Consider the following 16,451-nt stretch of genomic DNA (forward strand, 5'->3'; position numbering starts at 1 on the left):
GTGGCCTCGGGCGGTGGCTGAGGCTTGGGGCTTGCGTTGCCCGTGACCAGCTATGATCACAGAGTGAGAGAGGAAAGACTTTCCCTGGGGAAGAGGCACCAGGGAGTGGTTGAGGTGGAGGAAACCTTCACCACGGTTTTGCTTGTAGGTGGAAGGTTCTGGATCAGAGAGGAATTCTACATCTTCCGTAGCATGGCACAAGTAGAGTCTTCTGTTGGTACCAAGTAGAGGCAGAATGTCAGGCAAAGTGGCTCATTGAATGGGAGTGATCTGGGGAAATTTACTTGGCTATTAAAAGCCCCATTGCTCTAGCAGTTGAATCTTTTTTCTCTAGTCCTTTTTTTTTTGGAAGGGGGTGGCGGGAGGGGCATGGATAATTTATCGTCATACCTACAAAAACAGGCATTGTAGCAGTCAAGATGGAATATGCCTTTCTCACGTACCTTTTCTTTTTTGAACATGCTGAATTCAATCTGCTGATCAATAGCCCACTGAGTTCAATAGACACCTTGGATTTTTATCCTTCGGCTCAAGAGCTAGACCCAACCTCCTGTCGTTGGTGTTAGCACAATTAATGCAGATAATCTGCTATCTTCTACCTAATAATCTAGGCTACATACTACCTAACGATCTATGCGAGAATACAACCCAATCCAATGTTACACGCAACATCAGCACTGTGAAGAGCTGTGACATTCAAATGAAAAAGGAGACATTTTGAACACCTTTTAAGAGCTTGCAGGAATACAAAGGGGAAGCACTGTGTAAATAATACCCAAACCAATATGGATTTTCCCCCTAAATTTCTGAACCTCCTGTGACAAGTGATGGCCTATCAAAGTGCATGTCTGCCCCCCTGCGCAGCACCACGCGGGACCTGTTCACGTTCCCTGGTCTGGGAGATGGGGCAGAGCGGACCCTCCGGCAGCTTGTGGCACACAACCGGGAGGAGAGGCTCATGTGCCGGAGGGTCCTGCTGTCAACCCGGGGGATCGTGACAGGCTGGAGAAAGGGGCTGACGGGAACCTCCTGTAGTTCCCCAAGGGGAAGAGCAAAGTCCTGGAGACCTGGGGAGGAAGAAGCCCTTGCGCCAGTAAATGCTGGGGGACACCCAGCTGGAAAGCAGCTGTGCAGACACCTGGGGTGATGGTGGACGCCAAGTGGACCGATTTCGAGCCAGAAAAGTGCCCCTGGGGCAAAGGCGGCTCACTGCCTCCTGGGCTGCAGTAGGCAAAGCGTTGGCAAGAGGTGGAGGGAGACGGTCCTTCCCCTCTGCTGGGTCCGTCCAGCCCGCCCGGGGCTCCCCAGTGCCAGGCAGAGATGGCCATACTGGAGAGAACTCTCACCCCGGTGCCCCTCCCACTTTCCGTTGGGCTCAGAATGTTGGTCCGTTGGGCTCGGAATGTTGGTCAGTTGGAGCCCACAGCCACCAGAGACAGCAGCACGGAGCTGTGCTGGCACGCAGGAGCGCTGGGAGGAGGCAGGATCTGGCCGAGCAGCACCTCGCCGGCACCGGCACCTCGCCTCCCATCCCCGCTGTCGCCGACTGGCCCGCGTCCTTGGTCCACGGCGAGGGTCCTCCTCTCCCGGGCAGGATGGGCCAGGCCAACTGCTGCTGCGGCTCCAGGTGGGCTCTCCCTGTGCCTCGGGGGCACGGCCGGGACCCGTGGCAGCGGCGGCGGCCTTTCTCATGCCCGCCGCTCTCTGCTCTGCAGGGAGGCTCTCACTGACGCCGAGCCGGTGCTGAGCGCGGACGTGCGGCTGACCCGGGGCCGCAAGAGGAGCGAGAGACGCCTTCTCCTCCTCCAGGAGGAACTGGTGATCGCCAAGTTGCAGTAAGACCCTCAGAGCCCAGCTGCCTTTCCCCCAGCCCCGGCCCTGGCCCCGGGGCAGGGACACCCCGGCACCAGCCCCAGGCCCCGGCACCTTGGTGGGTGCTGGAGGCGCCCATCGCTGTCTGTCCGTCCGTCCCAAGGGCAGGTGGGGGACAGGGCTCTGCCCGGGGGGACCCCCAGGAGGCCACCTCCAGCTCACCGCCTGCCTCTCCTCTCTGCAGACGCGGCACCAGCGTGCGCCCACAGCTCCGCCTGGCCCTGGACCAGCTGTGGGTGCTGAGCGGTGGACAGGAGGCGGCAGGGGAGGAAAAAGAGGAGGAGGAAGGCAGCGATGAGGACAGGACCTCCATCGTTCTCATCTGGCCCACTGGCTCCTGCGTTGCCGCTTTCGGGTGAGTCGTGGTGCCACGTCCCATGGCCGGGCAGGAGAGGTTCCCAACCGTGCCCACGCCATCCTGTGAACGGCCTCTGCCCTGCATGCAGAGCCTGGGCAGGGAGCGGGAAGCATGCCGGCAGGGAGGGATGGGGGCATTGCCAGGTTCTGCATCCCCTGGTGCCCTTTGGGTCCCCAGAAGAGAAGGGCAAAAGCAGCTGCTCTGGCAGGACACGGGGAGCCAGGGCTTGGGCAGCGTCTCTGTCCTGCCCCGCGGGGCTTCGTCCTGCCCCTGTGTCCTTCCCCACGGGGCAGGGCTGCGCAGGCGCCCGCCTCTGCCCGCGGGCTGGGGGGCAGCGGGGCCTGACACTGGTTCTCCTCTCTTTCTGCAGCTCCCAGGCGCTGAAGGAGCTGTGGGTGGGCACACTGCTGGGGTAAGCCGGGGGGGATGCTGCAGGCGCAGCCGGGTGGGGGAACACAGCTCCCCAGCTGGGGAGAGGTGCCCTCGCGGCTGCGGGTAGCTCTCGGGCAGAGCTGCCTCACAGGAGAGAAGGGGCAGCTTGGGGCTCAGCTAGCTCTCTCCCTGTCCCTTGCCGGTGCACAGGACACCAGGAGGAGCAAAGAGAGCCCGCGTGACCCGTCTCCCCTCCCTCAGACCCCTGGAGAAGGAGCTGAGCCGCCGCCACGCTGTGAGTGTCTCTCCGGTCTGGGCTCTGTCCCCGAGCCCTGGTCCTCCAGCCGAGCAGCAGAGGCATCGCTGCTCACCTTCCTCCGCTCCTTCTCTCTTGCCCAGTGGAGGACATTCAGCGCCAGGAGCCTGGAGAGGCTGATGGAGGACCAGGCCGAGGTGAGAAGGGCTGCCTTTCACCCGCCTCTGGCTGTGCCGGCGTCTGCGGCCAGCGGGGTGAGCTTGTAAGGCAGAGATGGAGGGAGGGAGCGTCCCCCGGTGCCACTCGGGGAGCGTAGAGGGTTGGGGAGGCACCAGGCATGCCAGCACATCCTCGCTGGCGGCGCTGGGGGGAAACCTGCCGTGTGGGGCAGAGAGCCCAGGAGGGCAGAGGGTCCCAGCTCTGCCGCGCTCAGGCTGCTGGTGCCGGGTGGCAGCTTGCCGGTGGCCCTTTCTGCTGCGGGGCTGCTCTTTAAGCGCAGCCTGCTTCTTGCAGGATCATCCCAAGCAAGGGCCACCGACAGCCCCGTCTATCAAAGCTGGGGGACTTTGCCGCTCACCAGGTGAGTTCTGGAAAGAAACGCATTGTCCTGCAAATGGTTGAGCTGTGCTCACTTGTCCCTTGAGTGTCGCCATGCAGGTGCGGCACCCCAAGGGAGGACGTCACCTGGACGAGCAAGGACACCCGCTGGGCAGCAGCCGCTGGACATGGTTCCGCGGGGACCCAGAGCCTCTCCTGCTGCCCACAGCTTGGAGGAGGGCAGGGCGAGGGCTGGGACAGGTTGTCCCGGTGGCATGCCAGCTCTCTGGAGCCTCCGAGCTGGAGCCGCTGAGCTGGAGCTGTGGTTCCAGCTGCTGGCTCCCTGCCCATCCTGCCGCACCGCTCAGCACCGTGCTGCAGGCAGGGCAGGCTCCGGGAGTGCTGGCCCGGCTGTCTCCATTGACGCGCTCTTGCTCCGTTTTCCTTTTCAGAAGGAGGGAACAGCATCAGCAGCAGGAGGAGGAGGAGGAGGATGGGGCTGCCCTGGCCCTTTGCTCTGCGGAGGACCCCAGCCGCTGCCCAGGCGCCAGGGCAGGCGGGCTCCGGCTGCAGCAGGGCGCTCTTTGGCCAGCCCCTGGCAGCCCTCTGTGGGGAGGATGGCTCCCTGCCCCAGTCCATCCAGGTAAACCAGCCTGGGCAGGGGGTCCCCAGCCCTCCCTCCGGCTGCTCCAGAGGGGAGGTGGGTGTCCCCAGGAGCTCCGGGGATGGGGGATTGGGCCCTTCACCCCCAGAAGACGCTTCTGGTGCCAGCCCCCTTTGCAGGGGGAAAGGAGCAGGATCTGGGGCAGTGCTTTGGTCACTGCTGTTGGAAGGCAGCTTCTCAGCCAAGCAGCTGTCCTCCTGCTGCTCCTGCAGGAGATGCTGGCTGTCCTGCAGAAGGAAGGACCGTCGACAGAAGGGATATTCCGAAGAGCTGCCGGCGGGACAGAGTTTCGTGAGCTGCGGGAGGCCCTGGACCACGGTGCGGATGTCGACCTGAGCAGCCAGCCTGCGCTGCTGCTGGCCGTCATCTTGAAGGTGAGCGCTTCTGACCTGCAGCTGGAAGAGCTCCTGCCTGGCCTGGAGTGTTCAGAGGCTCACCTGGAGCCCCTGGCATTGCAGGACTTCCTCCGAAGCATCCCCGCCAAGCTCCTCGTGACAGACCTCTACGAGGACTGGATGGCAGCGATGCATAAGAGCGGCAAGGAGGAGAAAGTTGAAGAGCTGAAAGCGTAAGTGTGGGCAGCAGCCTGCCTGTTGAGGAGGGCCTGGTAGAGGCCTGGGACTTGCCTGAAAAGGGACGGTCTCCTTAAAAAGCTGTGTCTTCTGACAGCTTGCTTTTGCTGGGGTGGGCTTAGATTTTGGGGGAAAGGGCATGGACAGGGAGCCTTCCCTTGCCTGGGCTTGGGTGAAATGAGGAGCTGGGAAGCAAGGCCGTGCTTCCTTCCTGAAGCGCAGGAGCACTGACCGCTGGCTGAGAGCACCCGGAAAGCTGCGCAACCCCCCTGCGTTGGGCAAGCTTTGGGGACGGCTGTGGGCAGCATCTTCTCTATTAACGTTGAGTTCCTGTTCCCTCAGGGTGGCCGAGAAGTTGCCTGGAGCCAATCTCCTCCTCCTCAAGCGGCTGCTGGCCCTCCTCCAGCACATCAGCCACAACGCCTCCAGCAGCAGAATGACGGCCAGCAACCTGGCCATCTGCCTTGGGCCAAATCTGCTGAGCCCACCTAACGAGGACCTGCTCCCCCTCGAGGCCATGCTGGCTGTGACCGAGAAGGTGCGCTGTACTGAGCAGCCGGCTGCAGCCTTGCTGGCCCATCCGAGCTTGGCTGCTCAGAGGTCCCTGGCTGCCTCCTCTCTTGAGCAAATGCCGGTGGGGTAGCTGCCTGCAAGAGCAGCCCCACAACCACAGCCGCCTGCGCAGAGGCAAGGGTCGGGAGTGGGAAAGGCTGCGTGATACATTTTCAGGCAGCTGGGTTGAGCCCAAGGGTTTGATGTGTGCAGGTGAACGTGCTGGTGGCGTTTCTCATTGAAAACTGCGGTGACATCTTTGTGGAGGAGATGGCTGGCCGCTCCTGTCCATCAGCCGGGGAGTCGCCAGCACCCATGGACAGAGCCACAGGTACGAGGAGGAACTGAGGGCTGTCACGGGCTGGGGCTTGGGGTACCAGAAACCTCAATGTCGAGAAGACAGCTGGTGTAGGGCTTTGGGTGGGTTTTGCTTTAGGTGTGCTTTACTTCCAAGGAGTCACTTTGCTGCACGTGCTTTTCCTTTCTAGACCTGCATTTGGAAGAGCAAAGTGGCCCTGCAGGCAGAGCAGACAAGGACCACCAGGCAGAGGCCTTGCTGCACACACCACCCGCCTCTCTGCTGGACATCCTCAAAGAAGCTGGGGGAGATGCGGTGGTGGAGTCCGAAACAGCAGAGGTATGGCAGCTCCATCAGGAGCTACCCTCCTACCCGAGACATGGTATCCTCGTGTTTGTTGAGCTGCCAGAAACAAACCGAGTGTCACACACCCGCGTGAACCCTGTGTTCCAAAGTGAGGCCCTTGGAAGAAAGGGCTAATGCAAACCAGCCAAAGGGATCTTCTCTGTAGGGCTAAGGCAGCATTTTGCCAAACAGTCACCTGCTACTCCAGGGTGTCCCTTGCCACCTGTTGACTCTGACATTTCTGTTGTAGGCACCCGTTGCTTTGGCTGCAACCACCCCAGGGACCACAGTAGACTCCCTGGGATGCACAGAAGGACTAAAGAGCGTTTCAGAGGAAAGAAGGTAAAATGAGTCAGCTTTGGGTAAATCAAGAACTGATTCTAGTTGATCCTGGCTTTACCTACCTAATCATACTGTGGGATGGAAAGGTTTGCAGGCTCCCCCCAGGAAAAGGAAAATGGAAAGAAAAGAAAGAGAAAACAGGCCTGGGCAGAGGAGAAGGAATGCCAACAAGAAAAGAAAAGAAGGAAGAGAGAAAGTGATGGGGACTTAAAAGAAGCAGGAAGGTCCAGCAGGTCAAGAAGCCCAGGTGTGTACCAGGCTCTGCTGCCCATCTTTCCCAACTCTCAGCGCTGCTCCAAGTCAGTCCGACCCGCTGGCAAGGGGGGGCTTGGAAATAACTCCATGGCCGCTCCCCAGGGGCTCCCCATCGAGCCCTGCTGTGTGGCACAGGGGCCCTGTGCATCTGTGCACGCACGCAGGTCTCTAAGGGCATTACCCGTGGGGATAAGGCGCCAGAGCCGTCCCCTGGTTGATGCCAGCCACAGGTCTCTCTTCTGGGCTATGAGCAATTCCTCATCAGTGGTGTTCCCCAAAGAAAGGGGAACCAAGTCCTGCCTATTCCTGCCTTCATGGGTTTATCAGTGCTCTGTGACTCTGTCGTTGTAGGTGCCGTTTCCCTGTTACTGGCTGAAGCCCTGTGACTCCCGGGCCCGCCCCCCACCGCAGTTGATGTTTGCAATAAAAGGATCTTTTCTCTCTTCTGAGTGTGTCTGCCATACGATATTCTGGACTAGGTAGATGGGGTTTTGTGATGAACCCTCGGGGGGGTGTCTGGGATCTTGCCTTGTCCCAGCACCCTTTCCAGTAGGCATCAGGGCTGAGTTCAGGTGCTTTAGGAGTGAAACCAAAGCACAGACTCACACAGGAGGGTGGAGGTTGGAAGGGACCTGTAGAGTTCCTCTGGTCCAACCCGCCTGCTCAAGCAGGCTCACCTAGAGCAGGTTGCCCGGGACAGTGTGCCCTTGGGTTTTGAACATCACCAAGGACAGAGACTCTGCAAACTCCCTGGGCAACCTGTGCCAGTGTTTGACCACGTGGATAGGAAAAAGTTGTTTTCTCATGTGCAGCTGGAGCATATCATGTGTTTTAATTTGTGCCTGTTGCCTCTGGTGCTCTCAGTGGGCACTCTTGAGAAGAGCCTGGCTCCCTCATCTTCATTCCCTCCCAGCAGCTTTAGACAGATTAGTATAGATAGATAGATAAGACACCCCCCCACACCCCCAGGCTTTCTCTTCTCCCCACAGAAGTGTGCCAGCTTAAAAGCAGCAGGGAAGAGTCGGCTTCCTTGAGGCTCCTTGTTTTGCAGGTGACCTGGAGACGTGGAGGTCTGTGAGGTTCCCCTGCCAAGCTGGCCCAGGGAAGAGAGGCGGGGGGCTGGAGGGCACAGCTGGACTCCTGCTCCTGCGACAGCAGGGACTCGCTGGCCAGAAATGGCCCCAAGGACCCCGGCAAGGGGCTGTGCTCAGTGCTGCAGAGGAAGGCGAACCCCCCCGGGACCTGTGGCAATCTGCCCGGGGGAAAAAACTCCTTCCTGAGCCCAGCCCTGGTGGCCCGAGCAGGGTCCGGGGAGCTCCTGCGGGGGAGCGCGTTTGGGGTCGGCAGCCAGGGAGCTAGAGAGTGGTTTTATGAGTGTGAGTGAATTTGCTTTTGCAATGAGATGTGTACAGGCATTGCCAGGGCCTGGCTTTACTCTGGAAGTGACTGTTGTTAGCTGCTGCAGAATTGAAGAGACTGTGCTATGAACACCACGCCAATTAGGCTGTCTCCAGACCTGAAGCTGCATTAAATCTCGTGCCACACTAGTCTCCTTTTTCCTTTGGAGAAGTAGGATGAGTCTTTGAAATTCTGCTGCATGACTTTATTTTGGGTTGAATTGAAATGCAGTTGTTTCTTTAGCTTTCCTTATTAGCATTCTGCTGGAATAGTGTCAGATCCAGGAGGATTAACCTTCCTCCTTGTTTTGTTCTCTGTGTTGATTTTGGAGAGGAAGGTGTGTTGTCTGTCTTGTGGTGTTGTGTGGTGTTCAGAAGATGCTTGAAACGTTGCTCTTGTCTGTGACCAAGCTCTTTCCCTCAGTGTAATCCCTTTGGACAGCACTGCCAGTAGTGTGCGTACGTTTCTGAGCAGCCTGCAGGTGTTTGATCTCCTCATGGTAGAGAGAGCACTGCACTTGTTTGAGTTTGGCAGCTTGTCATCGCCCCTTGCTTTCTTCCATTCTTTCCACCCTCTTCTCCTCATCCCTGCTCCAGCGTCCCTTCCTGAATCGTACTTTTGTGTCCCTGCTGATTCATGAAGACTTCATGACCACAGCGTAAGTCTTGGGTGGGTGATATCTGTCCTTCTGCTGTGGCACGCTGTGTAACTCCTTTCATTAACTTGTTCCATATTAAGGAAGGAGAGGGCCTTTCTGAAGAGGAAGGAAAGTTCTCATCTCTGACTGAGTTCTGGCTGGAACCCCTGACTGTGGAGGATATGAGAATGGCTGCCTGCCAGACCATATACCAGAGAATACTCGCATGCCGTAATTCCTTACACTCCACCCTATTTCCTTATTTCCAAGTGACACTTGTGCGACATTTGTTTACTTCTTAGTGGGTTCAGCTTTTCTTTGAGACCTTCTCTCTCCCTGTGCATTTTATTGTTGGCTGATACCTGGCAGCAAACAACTTTTGAGAAGCTGGCTTACAAAAGATGTAGTTAATAGTTGGGAACACAGTTTGATGCAGGCAGTCCATAACTCCCAGCATCACAGGGCCTAGCTCCAATGCTGTGAAGGCCCGTTCCTCTGCGGGTTTGCACTGTGGAGGGGATTGAGAGACACGTCGTGCCGGTTCCTTCTTTTAGTCCCTTGAGCAGAATGGCATTGCGATAGGCTGGAAGAGAGAGGTGCTGTTTTGAGGGCACCTTGTCAAAAACCCCAGTCCTAAAGGTTAGTGAGGATTGACTGAAAAGATCTGATCTCTCATCCTTTGTATCCTCAGACGCACAAAATACAAATGGGCATAAAATGGAAAAGAAACAGTCCTTGTGGAAGACTGGATGTTTTTTAAGAACAATAAACTGGGAATTCATCTGCCTGCAAAGTATTTTCTCAGTGCAATGGGAATGATGTTTTGTTGTTGTTTAAACTCTTACAAGGCATGTAGCTCTGTTGCTTTTTGGCTGGGGTGGGACTAACTCTCTCTGTTTCACAGCCGTCTGGATCTCGACACCACTGAAAGTGCTGTCAAGGAGTTAGAGGTAGGAGATGAAGCAGGTCCACGGGAGCTTAGCTGAACGTTAGGCCGAGCAAATCTTTTGTTTGTTATGGGACGGAGGACGTTTTGTCAAATGCAGCATTTCAAGTGCGAGTAATGGGGAACTTCTCTGGAGAGTACGAGGGTGAAAAAAAGGACGTAAATGAAAAATGTCATCAACAGGCAGCATTAGCGTAAGCGAGTAATGCTTTTATCAGAAATACTTCAAAGAAGCTACTGACTGTTGAAATTGGACAAATGAAAACTGCTATTTGTGGAGCTAGTTGCACTCCGTGCCTTGCTGGTTCCTGTTCAGATTCGTTCTGCAGTAGCACTTTCCCGTGGTTTCGCTCTTGGCCCCAGACCTGACCCCTGCTTTGAACTTCTCAGGCTTGACTAGCTGTCAGACCCTCCTAGTTTTTCAGGAGCTGTGGCAGTACTGGTGAGCTAGCTTGGTAGCAGCTAATCTAATGCTCAATTGCACGTGCTTTCCTCATAGCTGTGGAAGCCAGGGGACGTTCTTTTAATGACGCCATTACTTTGTGGCCAAGCTTGGTGACAGCTGATGAGTTCTGTTGTTGTCATCTTCTTCCTGAGACAGAAGAAAGCCCCTGCCATTCCCGAGGAAATGAGACCAATATACTGCCTGCTTAAAAATGCTCCTGTTAGTTAAGTTTAAACAAATCTTCAGAGTACAGTAGTAGCATTGTAAATATTATTGAAGAAAATGTGCTGATCTTAACTGATACAGAAAATTATTGGTTAATTATTTTTTCTTTTTCACTTTTGAAAATACTGAAAGGTATTCCTAGAAAAAGTTTCCCATTTATAAAGCAGGAGTTTGTTGGGGCTGAATTACAGTTCCTTTGTAACTGAATTGGGTCAATATTCCGAAAAAGGGGAATATGTTTATTTTTGAAACAGGTCAATACTGCACGTGTTGTGCTGGCAAGGAGGAGGCTTCTTAAATGTAGAACTTCTTAAATTTAAAAGCACACCTCCACTCTCCGTAGTAATGCTTCCATGTTAATTCAGGGTTAAGATATTCATTCACTTCAATTTCTGTGAATCTGTTAGGGCAGCGTGCTCTAAGGTGATGGGAGGGAGCGGGGGGAAGAAGGAGAGGAGGAAAAGCAAAATATCTGGAACCTGCTCTTCCATGACTCCTGCAAGCTGTAATTTTTTTTTTCCCAAGCCTGAAAACTGTACTTGACAGTGGAATTGTGGCTATTTGTTAATATTCTTCCTTCCTTTCTTGTTTTGGCCTCTCCAGGAAGCAATTCGAGTAATCCTTGGAAATCTTGATGATTTACATCCATTTTCTACAGACCACTTCACTATCTTTCTGCGTACCCTTTCTTTCCTACTTGTAAAAGAAAAGGTCCAATGACTTGTATCTGTTGGGCATTGCTTAATTCGACATTCCTGCCTAGTAGTGCGCAGATCGTTAGCTGGAGTACGACTCCTTTGAGCTTTGCAGTTTTACACTAGCTGAAGATCCTCCTCAGTTGTTGCCTTCACCAGAGAACTGATGTATGTAAAAAGAATGTTTTGCAGTGTTTTCAGATGGACACCCCTGCGTTCCAAATCTGATTTAGCCAGAGAAAATGAACGTGTATATATAAAGTCCCAGGAAGCCCACGTAATGCGATTGCAAGGAAAGCTAGTGCGTTTTTTCAAAAGGTTAATAAAACGTAAAGCGCTCCTTACAGGCGCAGCAGCGTTGGCCCACTAGCAGAGAAGACCGCAGTAGTTTTCTTGTAAGGTACATTAGGATTAAATATTGTAGTTGCTGTAGTGTAAAAGGTTAAGAAGAAGTTACTCTCCTGAGGCTGTTGTTGCAGAGAAAAGTAAGTTAGTTGAAGGAGAAGCCTTTTCAGTCCTAAGGTGTGTCAGTTTGTGAATCGGATCAGGCCCTTTGGCATCATCACCTCCCGTGATTCCGAGTGCCCAGGAGTAACGAACACCCACGTGTTTCCGCCTCCAAGGCATTCCCTTCCAGTCTCGGCAGACTGCGTTATTGCCACCCCTGGTCCTAGCAGGCAAGAACGAGATCATCCTCTTTCTCTGTCAGAAGCTGGTAGGTATGAGAGCAACTTATTCCTGTTACTGCCAGGAAGAGAAAGTAGCCCAGGGCATCGTCAGACAGGAGGCACCCAAACAAACGAAGCCTCGTTGTTGGTTTGCTTCGCTAAAGCGCAGCCAGTTTTGCCTGCGTGCTTGAGGAGGGTTTGATTCACGAGCTTGTATTTCTAGAACTGGGAAGTCCATCCACCTGCTCAGCCAGCACCAGGCCCTGCAGAGAACTGCAAGCTCAGAGGCCTGGTGTGATGAGTTGTCCTGCAATCTGTGTGTCGGGCTCCTCGCTGTAGCATACCTCTTAGTTAATCACCAGCTGTGGGAGTCCTTGAAGCCAAACGCAAACGAACAATTTCATCCCTTAAAGGAACTGATTGTGTCAGCGTTTCATCTAAGCAAATCTTGGGCTCCATCTCTGGTCCTCAGGATGTTAGTTTCTGCTAGCAAATGGAGTAAAAGTATTTATGTTACCTGTTTCTTCCTGAGATCAGAGGCACGTAAGGAGACTGCTGCCTGGCGTCACCCATTCTTGCATGCATGAGCTCCTAGGTGTGCGAACTGCACCCCCAGGAAGGAACGTCTGTATCTGTGGCGTTTGTCATGTCAATTATCTTTTGTCCTCCCATTTTGAACTGTGAAGTGAATGTAATGACGCTACTCCTGTGAATCCTAGTCCTTTTCAGTTTTAAAAATAATTTTTAAAAGAATTACTCTTTAGTTAGGAAAGCTGATGAGGTTTTATTCACAGGGTTGGGAGCGCCTGGCATGTTGTTTTTTGCAGGAAGATGTCAGGACTGAAGCCAGATACAGTTAAGGAAACACAATGCTATTAATACAAGCAACTGATGGGAGAGTGTCACCTGGATGAGTGTTTCTTGTAATGTGTTACGAGCGTTTTGTCACCAAGTTCACACTGACAGATTGTAAGGTGCTCCCTTCTGCATATACGTTCAGCGTGGTATGACTTTTGAAGCTTTACAAGAGGACTCCTGCTCCTTTGAAATGTTAGTTCTATGTTCTTAAGTCTTATCGTTGTTCTCAGATGTGAGTAAATGGGAGAGAGTATCGAAGATGAGATTCAAACATGAGAATGTCCACCTTGTGCCTTATCCCTGCATATGCACAATGTATCTAGAACTCGGCTCTTTTCAGCACGACGTATCTTGTGGTAAGTCACTATGGTTATGTTTGGATAATGTCTGGAAACATCTACGATCTATGTCTTGCTTTTCCCTTTCCCTTCCTCCACTGTGTCTTTGAATTAGAGGGAGCAAAACTGCGTGCAGTATGGCTGTACCATGGATTTGAAATAGAGCATAGCAATGTGTTCTCTTTTGTCCTGTATTGCTTTTTGAAAATGTCTGGAATTTCTCTTTGCCTTTTCACCCACTGCTGACTCTTCAGCTAGTATTTTTATGAAGCAATGCCCAGTGGCTCCCAGCCTTCATTCTTGAATGTCAGTAGCTGGGCTGGAGCCAGCACATATATATATGGAACACGTGTTTTTCTTCCTTGTGCTTGACTACATTTGTTGACGCTGAATTTCACACTCTTTGTTTCTGTTTTCCTAAAGAAAGAATGCATTTGTTTTTCTAAATAATGATAGTAATAATGGTAATAATGTCTTTTGTATAATTAGCAAATGTTGTCACCTCCCTCGTGTCTCATTTTCCAGGTTTTCTGTGAATTCTCTGAAGAGCCTCAGGCCCCAGCTGAGACCTCTGTGGGACTCTGCATTGAACCTCCTCTGTTGTGAAAACTGAGGTTTTTTTCTTACTGTTTCCTGTTCTGATTATTGGTCCCTGGGAAAGGCTGCTGCTGGTCTTTCTTGTGAGCGCTTAGTAGATATTCTGGTCTCCCTTATCAAATGGACAAGTAGTCCAAAGCAATTGTCCCCATCCCACTGGCATGTGTTATTCACAGCCAGGAATTCTGAAAGAGCTGTATTTGCAGTTCTTCAGTTTCAAGATATCATATGGAAGTCCAGCATTGTTTCTAAGTCATTTATCTTGTTCTCAGGATGTGCGGTGCAATGCAAAAATGTACTATAAAGTTGGTTAAAGAAAGTGCAGTCACCAAATATTCACCAGATTTTATAATACCTCTGTTACAGGTAAAGAAGTGAACAAGGGCAGTGATGAGCTTGTAAGTTGTGTGTGTGGTTCTGTTTTGTGTGTTGTTGTGTTTTTTTTTTTTAAAACAGTGATATTGCATGTAGTCTGGAGAAGCAGAAGATATATCTAGGCAATGCTGTAGTTGTCCTGTTTCTGGGTGTCAGTCAGGCAGTGTAAGGTGGGAGTGAATTCTCACCCAGAACCATCCAAGTTGAGGGAAACCTTCCTGTCAATTCCAGTGGACTTTGAATGAAGTCCTGCCTGAGGACGTGAGAGCCGTGCTGGCTTCAGTTAAATGTGTTTTCGGCAAGTCTGAGCTGAGCTGTCAAATGGTTTCTTCGCTGTGAGAGTCTGTATGAGGTCAATATTGCTGAATAATGAAGTAGTTTCCTAAGTGCTGTATGTGTCGAAAACAACCAAGTTAAGCTTCTTTGGAAAGTAGTTGTTTAGTGAGATCTCAGGGTGGGTATGTTTTCAATACAGGTAAGTGTCTGAAGATGGAGGGAATTAGTGAAGGTGTCCTGTCCAAATTCCCCCCGAGGAAATCCCGCTCTCTCTGCTAGCATTATGTTCCTGCTAATTATGTTCCTAGGCCCTCCTCTAAAAATGGAGCAAGTAGGATGTCCTGGGAAGCAGTAGTTCTTGTTTAAAACTGTTGAGCATAATTCTCTGGATGGCCTCTCAGTGCTTACCTTCTGTTTGAATAAGGCAGCTAATCTTTTATTCCTGAGACATTTTTTGGTTTTTTTTTGTTGTATAAGCCTGGACAACGTTGCAAAACACGGATGTATATTAAGTCTGACTTTTGTTCTAAGATAGAAAAGTCAAAATCAAATTTTATCAATACCAAGTTTGCAATGTTTTGAAGGTCAAGAGAAGAAAAGAAGTGTCAGAAAGTGCTGCAGTGGAAGAAACAGTGAAGGGGAGAAGAGCGGAAGCCGGAGCAGAGGCCTCATGCCCACAGTCAGGTATGGGCAGGTCAGTTGACTACAAAATAGTCTTCCGGGGCACATATCGATGTTTTTGATGTCTCTTGCACCTTCCTCGTATTTCATTCCTGTGTAACCCTTTGGCCCATTTGTCGTCTTCCTTCTCTTCCATAGGTGACAGAATCTAAGCAACATTGCCCACGTTTGGGGAAAAGTTGTCATGTGCTTTCAGGTTCCCATGCTGTTAACTACAGCTCTTCCCCTCTCACTCCTTTGTGTTAATGTTACCTGCAGAATCACAGCGGGATGAGAACTGGGCAGCTCAACAAAGCGCTGCACTGGCTTGCACACCTGAGGCAGGGATGACAAGGGAGGAACTGGGAAGAGTTTTCTAGCTGCCTCCCAGCCTGCTCCTCTGAGTTGGCTGATGACTGCTGCCTCTCGGCTCGAGGCAGAGATCTCTGTCTGTGGCTTTCACAGAACCATTGAGGTTTTCGGGACCTTTGATATCATCGAGTCCAAGCCCTCCTGCTCAAGCAGGGTCACCCAGAGCAGGTTGCCCAGGACGTGTCCCCTCAGGTTTTGAGTGGGCTACAAGGGTGGAGACACCACAACTTCTGTAGGCAACTGGTTGCAGTGCTCGACCACAGTTGCTGTCAGAAAGTTTTTTCTTGTGTTCAGCTTTAATTTCATGTTTTGTGGTTTGTGCCCTTTGCCTCTTGTCCTGCCAGAAGGTGCTGCTGAGGTGAGCCCGGTTCCCTCTTCTTCATTCCCTTCCATGAGGTGTACATTGATAAGAGCCCCCTGAGCCTTCTCCAGGCTGAACAGTCCCAGCTCTCCCAGCCTCTCCGCATATGAAGAGTGCTCCAGTCCCTTCATCCTCTTTGTGGCCTTTTGCAGGGCTCACCCCAGTGAGTGCCAGTCTTGTCCTGGGGAGCCCAGTCTGGACGGAGCACACAGACTGGCCTCAGCAGCCCTGAGCAGAGGGGAAATGCTCCCCCCCAGGCCTTGCTTTCTCGTTCAGTGCTGTCTGTAGGTACATGCATAAATTTGCATGTCTGAGCAGCCTCTCAGGCTGTTGTTGCTGGAAGCAGAGCCCGGGCCTAGGGCGGCAGGCTCTTATGGTGGCCTTCATGCCCTCTTGGCCAGGTTCTGCGAGCCCTCCCCTGGGACGGGACGATTTGTCTCTTCTCCTCCTTTCCTACCATGGTTGTCTTTAGCCCTCCTTCCCTCTTCCCTCTCTCTCTATCCCCAAGAGTTTCCAGTGTTTCCTCTTCCCTCTGGTGTCTTCTCTAGCCACGATTGCTCAAATGGCAGGCAGAGGACGTGCCGAGGGTGTGTGGTATGGTGTCCCCTCACATCTCATTTCTCCGCTCTGTAGTTCGATGTGTCACTTGTTCAGCTGCTGCTGCTGCTCATTAAATATAATGAGCAGGAGCTCATATAATAAATTAAATATAATTGGCAGGAGCAGTTACAGGGTCGTGGATCTTGGACCAAGATCCTCAAAACCCCCTAGCTATGCGAGGTTTCCCTGCCGCACGTGCACTGCCTTTGTGTCCTGACGCTCTGTTTCTCCAGGAATGTCGGTATTTGCGTGGGGAGTTTCAAGGACCTGCCTGTGGACGCGATGGCCCCTACACGCCTGACGTGTTCCTCTGGTGCTGCATCCTCTTCTTCGCCACCTTTGCCCTGTCAAGCTTCTTGAAGAAGTTTAAAACCAGCCACTACTTTCCAACCAGAGTAAGTAGAAGATGGTGGCCAGCGTCCATCTCCACACTCGTTTCCCAAAATGGCTTTCCCGGAGCACTAAGCAGTATTTGCCCCCCCTTGGTCAAGCTGGGAAACGTTGGCCTTGCAGGCCAAGCTCTCCAAGAGCTTGGATGTCCCGCACTCATTTCCATGAGTGCAAAATCATCGTAGCA

Source organism: Haliaeetus albicilla, unplaced genomic scaffold (assembly GCF_947461875.1).
Source record: "Haliaeetus albicilla unplaced genomic scaffold, bHalAlb1.1 scaffold_39, whole genome shotgun sequence".
Taxonomy (NCBI): Eukaryota; Metazoa; Chordata; class Aves; order Accipitriformes; family Accipitridae; genus Haliaeetus; species Haliaeetus albicilla.